The sequence below is a fragment of the Mytilus edulis genome, chromosome 8 (genome assembly GCF_963676685.1).
Source record: "Mytilus edulis chromosome 8, xbMytEdul2.2, whole genome shotgun sequence".
Taxonomy (NCBI): Eukaryota; Metazoa; Mollusca; class Bivalvia; order Mytilida; family Mytilidae; genus Mytilus; species Mytilus edulis.
In genome coordinates this window covers 59,382,887-59,394,484 of record NC_092351.1, presented here as the reverse complement: position 1 = coordinate 59,394,484, position 11,598 = coordinate 59,382,887, and positions in this window count along the sequence as shown.

Here is an 11,598-nt window from a genome sequence, read left to right as displayed (position 1 = left end):
CCTCTTGTAACAAGCTTTCGATTGAGGTATAAGGTTTATCTATAATTAGGGGCTAAAGGGTCGCAGCATTCCATTTCATTATTCAAAATATCTATTTCAGTATTCAAAATTGGCTATTTCTTAATTTTCACGCGTATTTTGGCATTTATGTCCTCCGTAACCCCTCTAATGGTCATTGCGGCACATATGGTTTATACTCAGTCTATTTCTCTATCAAAAAGCTTTAATTTGGTGTATTAATTTTGCCTTGATTAGGGATTGAAGGGTTGCAATATTCCAATCCATTATTCAAAATAAGCTATTTCTTCATGTTTAGGCGTATTTCGATATTTAGGTCCTTCGTGTCTCCTCTAATATGCGTAGCGGAACATGTTGACTATATACCTTTTCTTCCTCTCGTAATAAGCTTTCGAATGAGGTATAAGGTATATCTAGAATTAGGGGCTAAAGGGTCGCAGCGGTCCATTCCATTATTCAAAATATCCATTTCATTATTCAAAATTTGCTATTTCTTAATTTTCACGCGTATTTTGGCATTTAAGTCCTCCGTAACCTCACTAGTGGTCATTGCGGCACATATCGATTCCACTCAGTTTATCTTCCATCCAAAAGCTTTAATTTGGTGTATATTTTTTTCCTTAATTATGAGCTGACCGGTTGCAGATAAACTCATCATAGATACCAGGATTAAATTTAGTAAATATGACAGACGCGCGTTTCGTCTACAAAGGACTCATCAGTGACGCTCGAATCCAAAAAAGTTAAAAGGGCCAAATAAAGTACGAAGTTGACGAGCATTGAAAACAAAAATTCTTAAAAGTTTTGCCAAATACAGCTAAAGTAATCTATGTATGAGGTAGAAAAGCCTTAGTATTTAAAAGACTCAAAAATTTGTAAACAGTAAATTTATAAATATAACAATATCAATGACATATCATGTGCAGCAGTCCATTCCATTATTGAAAATAAGTTATTTCTCAATGTCAACGCGTATTTCGATATTTAAGTCCTTCGTTACTCCTGTAATATCCGTTGCGGAACATATTAACTATATACCTTTTGTTCCTCTCTTGATAAGCTTTCGATTAAAGTATAATATATATCTGTAATTAGGGGCTAATGGGTCCTTCCAGTATATTCCATTATTCAAAATATCCATTTCATTATTGAAAATTGGCCATTTCTTAGTTTTCACGCGTATTTCGATAATTAAGTCCTTCGTAAATACCTGTAATATCCGTTGCGGAACAAATTGACTATATAACTTTTGTTCTTCTCTTGATAAGCTTTCGATTAAAGTATAATATATATCTGTAATTAGGGGCTGATGGGTCCTACCAGTCCATTCCATTATTCAAAATATCCATTTCATTATTCAAAATTGACTGTTTCTAATTTTTCACACATATTTTGGCATTTAGGTCCTCCGTAACCTCTATTATGGTCATTGCGGCACATATCGATTATACTCAGTTTATCCCTCCATCCATAAGCTTCAATTTAGTGTATATTTTTTTCCTTTATTAGGAGTTGACGGGATGCAGCAGTCCATTCCATTATTCAAAATAAGTTATTTCTCAATGTCAACGCGCGCGTATTTCGGTATTTAAGTCCTTCATTACTCCTGTAATATCCGTTGCGGAACATATTGACTATATACCTTTTGTTCCTCTCTTGATAAGCTTTCAATTAAAGTATAATATATATCTGTAATTAGGTGCTGATGGGTCCTACCAGTCCATTCCATTATTCAAAATATCCATTTCATTATTCAAAATTGGCCATTTCTTAGTTTTCAAGCGTATTTTGGCATTTAGGTCCTCCGTTACCCCTGTAATGGTCATTGCGGCACATATCGTTTATACTCAGTCTATTCCTCTATCAAAAAGCTTTCATTTGGTGTATAATCTTTTCCTTAATTAGGAGATGACGGGTTGCAGCAGTCCATTTCATTATTAAAAATAAGTTATTTTTAAATATCAACGCGTATTTCGATATTTAAATCCTTCGTTACTCTGTAATATCCGTTGCGGAACATATTGACTATTTACCTTTTGTTCCTTTCTTGATAAGTTTTCGATAAAGGTAAACATTATATCTGTAATTAGGGCTGAAGGGTCCTACCAGTCCATTCCATAATTCAAAATATCTATTTCATTATTCAAAATTGGCTATTTATTAATTTTCACGCGTATTTTGGCATTTAGGCTCTCCGTTACTCCTGTAATGGTCATTGCGGCACATATCGTTCATACTCAGTCTATTCCTCTATCAAAAAGCTTTCATTTGGTGTATAAATTTTGCCTTAATTAGGAGCTGACGGGTTGCAGCAGTCCATTCCATTATTCAAAATAAGTTATTTCTCAATGTCAACACGTATTTCGATATTTAAGTCCTTCGTTTCTCCTGTAATATCCGTTGCGGAACATATTGACTATTTACCTTTTGTTCCTCTCTTAATAAGCTTTCGATTGAGGTATAATATGCATCTGTAATCAGGGTCTGAAGGGTCATATCAGTCAATTCATTATTCAAAATATCCATTTCATTATTCAAAATAAGCTATTTCTTCATTTATACGCGTATTTTGGCATTTAGGTCCTCCATAAACCCTATAATGGTCATTGCGACTCAGGATATAGCTATAGTGGCACAGTCAATTTTTTTTATATTTATTTCACTATTCAGCGCTTCAAGTTGAATAATGAAACATAAACTATTTCATTATTCATTATTATTTTTTTTAATATTGAATAGTGAATAGTGAACTATTTCATTATTCATTATTGAATTTTGAATAATGAACTATGAATAAGGGACGTACTTCAGTGCGGTATAATTTAATAAAATTTCAAGCGATGTTCTTTTGGTTGAAAAGTTTGCACACGTTGACAGATGACATCATTTAATCGCACCAAAATGTCACTATGAGTTAGCAAAATTTGTATTTCAATTCATAAATTTATTAAATTAGTTAGATAATTTGTAATCAAATGTGCAATATTTACAATTGTTGAGGTTCTTGTTGACTTCGTCACCACGTTCAGAGCTTATTTATCAATAAATATGACGTAACCAGTCACAGGAAAAATATGAATACTTTTTACTTATTTCGAAAGCGGTACATTATTACAAGATGAACTATTTATCTTTATTGCGCTAATATTTTTTTTAAGTAAAGAGGAAATAAATTACGCTGATTTATAAAGAAAAATAAATGTTCAATTGAAGTTGTTAAAATAATCGATCTGAATTCAATTCGTACTAGATCAATAAGGAAATTGTGTTCGCCTTTCCTTGACCTTTAGATAATTTAAGGTTCATCATAACAAATGAACAAATATGGTCATATTTTCACCTCAAAAACTACTCTGCGTACAGACTTACCTGTGCTGTTTGGAAAGTTTTAATGCCTAGCATCCACTAGATATATAAAAGTTAAATGCATTTTGTGATTAAGAAAGATAAATCTTTCTTGGTTTTTGATGGGCATTTTTTTTCCTTTCTGCAGAAGCTGTAAAAATAAACAAACACCTGAATTACTTTGATACTGTCCACTCACTGACTCAGATAAACTCTTTAACTCACCTGTAGTTGTGAAGATAACTCTTGTCTATGTCAATTAAGGACAATCAAAACAATACAAACCAGTTTTTTACCTGAGGGAGCATCTCATAGTTGTACCACAACTTAGTTAATTTTCACACCTTTTGCATGAAGGAAAAAAAATGCCCATCAAAATCCAAAAGAGATTTTATCTTTCTGAAACACAAAATGCATTTAACTTAATTATATCTAGTGGATGCCAGGCATTAAAACTTGTCCAACTTCACAGGTAAGTCTGTACTCAGAGTAATTTTTGGCATGAAAATACAGCCATATTTGTCCGTTTGTTATGATGAACCTTAACATCATTTCCACAATACATGTATATAGTAAAATAGAAATAACAATGATCACAAACACGAATTCTGTAAGAGCAGATCATGAAATTCTGACATTTCTCGGGAAGCTGTATATATTTGCGACGCTAGCGGCTGGTTGAGTGTTTTCTTGCAACGGTAAATCTTTATAGTTATTGTTGATGGTATCTATGTTATCTATAATCAGGACACTTACAGGTTATGACTAATGGTTGTCATTTTCTATGTTGTCCATGTTGACGATATACATTAGCCGGGGTCGAGCTGACATCTGCTTAAACACAAATCAGTAACAATAATATACCAACGCTAAACATAATAAAACAAATCACGTCTTTTTTTATAAGATATGCAACAATAGAGTATTTATAGAATCAAACCCGCAATCCAAATATATCCATACATGTGAACCGAAAAGTGTTGTAAAAATAGACAAATCATTATCTATCAACAAAATACTTACCATTTAGAAATATTTGTATTACATCCAACAATATGATATATATATTCCTTTGTAAGGTATTTTAATATGGTATTGATCCTCGTGATCAGTATTTGTTACCAGTAAACGATTCTAAATATAGAAACAGGAATAACCTATCTAAGTCGGTCAAAATAAAATTCAATGTATATGTGTACATGTATATTTGAGGGTATGGATAGGGGATTACGAAAGAAAGAATAATGGGTAAAAAATATAAAGAATAGAGAAAAACGGACCCCAAAAAATAAAGAATAATGGGGTGCTTAGATATAAAGAATAGAAAATAATGGGCAAACAGCATAAATAACAGTGAAAAAAGACCTTAAGAATTCAAGAACTCAAAAATGAAGGACCCCTATCCAGACCCTCTTATAATACTAGCAAGTTACAGAGTGAAGATTGAATCTGGCATTAATGATATATGTGAGTTTATGCATATTGTTTCTAAACTCTATAGTTGTTAATACATTATGATTCCTGTTTGTTTTTCTATTTATCATAATTATATATATATATCTATAAATATATATATTTAATCATTACACATATAATGTTCTTTAGATTGTCAGCGGTTAAGACAATATGAAATACGTAAACTAAAAGAATGAATGCGGCAACAGAAGTCCAATATCATATTTTAACTCTGTCTCTGAAGTGGTGATGCTATGTTGGGTACTATTAGTACTTGTATAGGGATAATTTTCCCATTGTTAGCTTTCAACTGTACCGTGCTTTTGTCTAGATTTATAATAACGTTATTCCCAAAAGAAACAATATTCACATTTTTGGATCCCTCTTTCTATAAATTAAATTTAGTAGCTATGTCTGCAGTAATCAATGACCGTTGGGCACCCTCGTCGACAAGTATGTTTGCCTCCGCTGTATTATTCACCGACATTACCTGAGCTACTGCTGGTTTCAGCAAAACGGTTGAAGTTTCTTGACTTGCCGATGTGTACAACATTGAAGTTTCAATCTGTTTTGTCCTTAATATCCGATTGAGGTGTAGTTGTACTTTTCTTGCAAAGTGATGTGTGATGTTTACGATTGCAAATTCTACAGTCGTATTTAGCGCGACAATCTGATACTTTGTGTGTACTAAAACAGTTAAAACACAATTTCTTCTCTTTAATAATGCGATATGGCTATTCTTCTTTCATGATATACAGTCATTGGAAAAGTGGTCCCCCTCACAGAATGTGCATGCTTTTCTCTGTGTCGAATTTATTGTTTTTTTTCATATCTCGATATTTCGATGTTTTACTTTGGTGGGCGACTTTTGTTCAAATCCTTCTTTGCACTTGCTACAACATTTGCGGTGTGATAAGCTATCGGGGGTTGATACATGTACCCATTATGTCCTGATTCCTGAATTGAAATCTCTCTGCAAATACCGTCTCGTAGTATCTGTATATTCTAATCACCACTTCAGTTTTCTCATTTGATATATTTTATGAAATCTGGCCGCAATTTCCCGAGAATTACTGGAATCAGTAATGAACCAAACATTTCTTGACATTGTCCTAATGATTCTAGACCTCTGATGTATGCCTCGGACTTATCGTAAAAAGCTCAACTCTCTTAAACGCTCATCAGGCACAGGCTTATCCAAAAGTGATCCCATATTAGCATTGATTATATTGCCTTCTAATATATCTCCGCTAAAATTTGGACGCGTTAACTTGGGTAGGCGATGGTTTTGACTTGTTGTCAAACTTGTTTGTGATAGCTCCTGACTGGAATGCGTAATGGGTTTGAATGTGGTATAAACTCTGGGGCATTTATATCTAGTACTGAAGATATGGCGGTGGCGACGGGTTTCAAGATTCTTTTGAATTTTCTAATTTTGCTTTCTAACTGTTCATATTACTCATCTGTCTCGATTATCTCATCCGTTATACCATATGAGTCCACTGTATCTAATATCTTTTCATCTATATTGTCTAGAGTTTTCTTTTTCTTTTCAACTGCTTCCAGCAATGTTGAGATTTCCTCCGGGTCATATGGCGTATCATCGATGGAGTCCTCCAGTTCTTTTTTTAAACTTTCGTTACCGCTGCTCTGTTCCTCGCTCTCAAAGATTTTAATCTGCTTATGTCCAGTCTCTCCGATAGTCAAGGCACTAATGCTAGGATTTGAGTTGTGTACTTCGTGTTGTGATAAGACTAGATTGACTCTCAAGAAAATACTACTGTACAGGTCAATATTCTATTCAAATTAGCATACACATAGTTACAATTTATACATAGTTACGCTACGTCATATAGTTAATGGTACGGTACATATATAAACGCTTTACGAGCCTGCAATCCTCGACAGTATCATACCATCATAAAATATATGAGAAGAATATAACCTGTATTATGCCAACAACTGGTTTAAAAATAAATGTGTTTATTTCCGATGCAAAGACCTTATGAGTGAATCAATAGTAATGCCAAAATATGCCACATTTAATGACATGACAACAGTATCGTACAACTATATACCTTCTGAATAAGTCTGTTTAAAGGTTTGGTTAGCTTTTGAGGTGAATGTCGACATTTTTGTACTTTGTATAGAATATTACTTTAAAAGATTGGATGTGAAATACCTGAATATATAAAATTTCTGCATTTTGATTTGTATTTACGAATGATGTCTTTGTACCGATGATAAAATTTAGTAAATGTTGTTACTAGTTTGTGATATCGAAAATCCTGGGGTAATAACTTTTCAGTAATACAGATATTCCTTTCGTTAAAATCAAATACGTTGTTACATACACGAGCGAATCAAACTAATTGAGATATTTAAACACCATAAGATGGTGACAAGGGAATGTAACCATAAAAACATGGATAATTAACAATAAAAAATAAAAAATCATCTCTTTTATCAAGATACAGGTAAGGGCTGTGTTCATTGTTATTATTAGCTTTATCTAAAGTCATCTTTAGTGTATTTATTGAAGTCGTCGTTATTGAGAGCCAATATATCATCCAAATATTTAAAAGTGTTATTCAATTTTAAATCAGATGTTGTTCCTATGGGTCCTTGCTAATTTTATTCATAAATTGTAACTCATAACAATATAGGACAGGTCCGCAATAAGTGGTGCACTGTTAGTCCCCATTGGAATTCCGATAATTTGACGATATACGGAATCTCCATAGCAAACAAAATGTTATCTAGTAAGAATTCAACGGCAGTTATCGTATAAAAACAGGTCCAATTAATATACTTCTTTTATCGATGTTATATGTCCATAAAAAAAAAATGGAATTACATGTAGCGACATATTTGATATCCAATTGCAATGGTCTATCTCCCTATCATATGATACTATAATATGGAATTTCTACACCCAATGAGTTTTAAATTTGTAAGAACTACACTGTTCTATCTTCACATTCTCATTAGTTCATTCATCTAGTTTGTTCAGAGAGAAACATGTTTATTTTGTTGAATCTCCTCAATTTTTCAGGCATTTTGGCTCTGAAATGATCTTAGTAGTACGACGCCAATTTTGTTTTGTATGGTTTGAACTTAATCTATGAACAAATTCATCGATCCAGATCTGGGGATATTACACGTTTAAAAGTCATTGTCTATCTCCAAAAGAAATATCTGAATGCATTTCTGAAACAGCATTGCTTGTGGTGGAGGGGTCTATCACCAGAAAAAGGGATGCTTTATATATTTTTAGTTGCTTGTCTATTAAACAAACAATCGAACAAAGATTTACTCTCCGTGAACGTAAAGTCAATTCATATACAACTTTATACGTCTTAGTCAAATATTAATGATATTGCACTATAAAATTTTAATTTAAGTTTTTATTACTATTAGCGTATGGGAAATACATTATATATATAAGATTCACACGACGATCTGTTCTCAGTACGTGACTTTTATATATCATTATTGGTATCTATTTAAGTAATTCATTTAAGATTTCTGTCGATAGGTGCTATCTCGTGATCTCGAGCTGTCAAAGTTTAAGTATTTTCTACGATTGTTGTGAAATTAGAAACGTACGTTGAATATTAAATATGTAAACTATTATTTCCTTACAATTGAAATATCCAGTTGTTAGTCCACGTTGGTTGATTCAGTGCGATATAGAGCTTTACATATTGTCTTTTTGAACTCTAGATGGTTTTCTAGTTAAATGTATTTGTGTCGTTTGGTGACTGTCTCACCAGTTTATAGTCCTAATGTAATCATTTGTTAGTCTACCATTTAAGTTATTTCGCTGAGACTAACAAGTCTTTTATATTGAAAGTATCTCCGTAGTGAATATCGGTTATCGTTTTGTACATTTAAGGCAAGTGTAAGATAATATCGGTTATCGTTTTGTACATTTAAGGCAAGAGTAAGATAAATGAGCTGAACAAATAAATATATTTTAAATCTGTATAAGATTATGTACTATATGCTCCACATGAAGAATGTTTGTCCGTTTTCTACATCTTACATATCATTTGGGTAAAGTTCTTCATCTTCATTTATTAATTCTCTAATCTTTCAAAACACTCAAACATTTTATTACATAACCGCCATTATCTCAATATCAGAATTTTCAAAGGAATCCAAATACCCCGACCACGTGCAATAGTTACTATCTCAGTGAAAACAACATAGGTATTATCCTCATAACCAGTCATTAAGTGTATAATATGTCATAAGTAAAAAAAAAATAGTTGTAATTTACGTCTTCTGTGGACCCTTTAGGGAGGGTCATATCATCAGATGATGTACGTAATAGTACGTCATGCAAGTGTCTCAAACTTATCAAAGAAAGGCAAAAAAAAGGTTGCCGAAGTAACACAAATTTGCGACCTGTTTAAGGCGGGATAGCATAATACTTTCTATTCCTAGTGTTGATAGAGGATATAGGGATCCAAGAAGTCATTTGTGTCTAGTTTTGGAACATGATCAAGCAAATAATCAAATGACTAATTTAAGCTCTACTCAAAACATGCAATTTTATTTGGAACATTCTCCAGGAATGTATTCCCGTTCTCAGCAATCATTGGCTATTGCAAAATGCAAATACTCAGGTCGAGGAGAGTGTAAAAGAGTAAGTCAGAGATTGGCAGTGATTCGTTTGAATGCAATAGTGGTTGTTAACGAAAGACATGCAAATATGGAAAAAATAAAGTTTTCGGTAACTCAATATGTCACAACAGTTTGTCATGTCAAAATGCTGTAAACAAATTAATGTTCGCGAAATATTTACTTTCGCGACTTTCGCGAGAAGAAATATAACGGGAATATGAATCGTCGCGAAAACATAAAAGTTGGATTTTTTCCTTGTTAAATTACACCAAGTACATGTAGAAATCGCGAACTTCAATAGCCTCGAATGAGGCTAGAAAGCGCTAAACGCGAAATAAAGTATCCGCGAAAAAAGTTAGTTTACAGTAGGTACTGGGCATTTATCTTAATTTCTATGTTAATTGGTGACAGTATGCATGTTCAATTAACAAATAACATAGTTACATAGAAAAACTAAAGACTGAGCAACATGAAACCGACGCAACGGTCCTGTTGCTCATGTAAGTAAAAAAAAACAACTGTAAAATGTCTAATAGTGATCTTACCGTCCAAAGTTGGCGACATAAAGTGTATGATGTTCTTAAAAATTTGCTGCCAATTGAACATGTATCACATGGACATTTTGTATTTATAGAATCAGTCGTGCATTAGTGAGTTGATAGGGATTTTATCTATTGATCAGATATGATTCTTTCATATATATTTCCTGTCTTTTTTAATTGAAATATGAAAGTTTTTAAACCAATTAAATGCTTCTCAAAAGGTAAGAAAAAAGTATTGATTCCTAAATGCATGATGCGTCTAATATCTACCTTTCGATATATTATATGGCCTTGTCCGTGCTATAATTTGTCACGTGTCAAATTCAATATGTGATAAAAAATCGATTTCTTATTCCCTAGCGTGTTAGAATTTATATTTAAGACGTGAAGCTTAAAAAAGCCTAGTTACTCTGAAATATTTTTTGTGAAATTTAGAAATTGTACACAATAAACTATATTTTTTAAATCCTCCAAAAATACTTTAATGAATCATAAGGGATTTGATTGAATATTGATCATCCGGAAACAGAAACTTTATTTTTGAAGTGTTGTATTATTTCCTTATTTCATATATACACGATGGATATTAAATATAATTTATAAGCCTCCTATTGAAGAGTAAATACGTTATAAAAGCAAAGCAAAAACTATTACAACTAATCATATACAAACAACACTGAGATATGATTTATACGTGGACAGATAATAAATACGGGATCACGACGAAAAGTTCAAGTGATAACATTTGTTTTTAAAAAGTGTTTTAAAGATATTGTGTGTTCCTCTAGTAGCAGTTCTGTAACATTTTACAAGAATTGTTAATAAGATTTACACACACAAAGTTAAAATGCACACGTTCCTGATTCTCAAAAATACAATTTAGCAATTTATTGACAGATAATTAACAAGTGAACACTAAATTCTATCTGGTAAATGTCTATAACACTCCTCCAAAATTGATCACCAGAATCAACTGAGTAGTCACATGATAGTATTGTTTGAGTACAAGGATCATTAAAAGGTTTACCATATTTATTGCCTGATATTCTGTTGCTTTGTAAATTTTTCTCGCATAAGATAATTACAAAGATATTACAAAATGGTCCTGCCTGCGAATTAGTAGGTGACGTAGTGCTACTCTCCTAGCCGCATACCGAGTGAACGTCTTTGAAAACAACAAAATCGGGATCCACTACCATACGATGATGTCATCATACTACTTCAACCTGAAAAATTGACGACGTTACTATCAATTTCCAAGTTGTAGAACTTGGAAATTGTCCTTCATTAAGAAACTGATCTATATATTTCGAGAAACCGTATTTTTATGTGATTTTGTGAGTGTTTTATTAATGCCACAAGCGAAACCTAATCTGGTGTCATATCTATCATACCTAGCATCAATGAGTCTACGGAGAAGATCACGGATTGAGGAAGCCGAGTAAGGAAAGCGACATGTTCTTTCAAAGAACAACAGTTTTCGTTCACATACATTTAATAAAACTTACAATTGAAAGCCATCTAACAATGACAAGCAGACGTTAATTATTGTTCTTCTTGGTAAACCGAGTATAAATTTAAAAATATAGTGGTGAGTTTTCTTTCA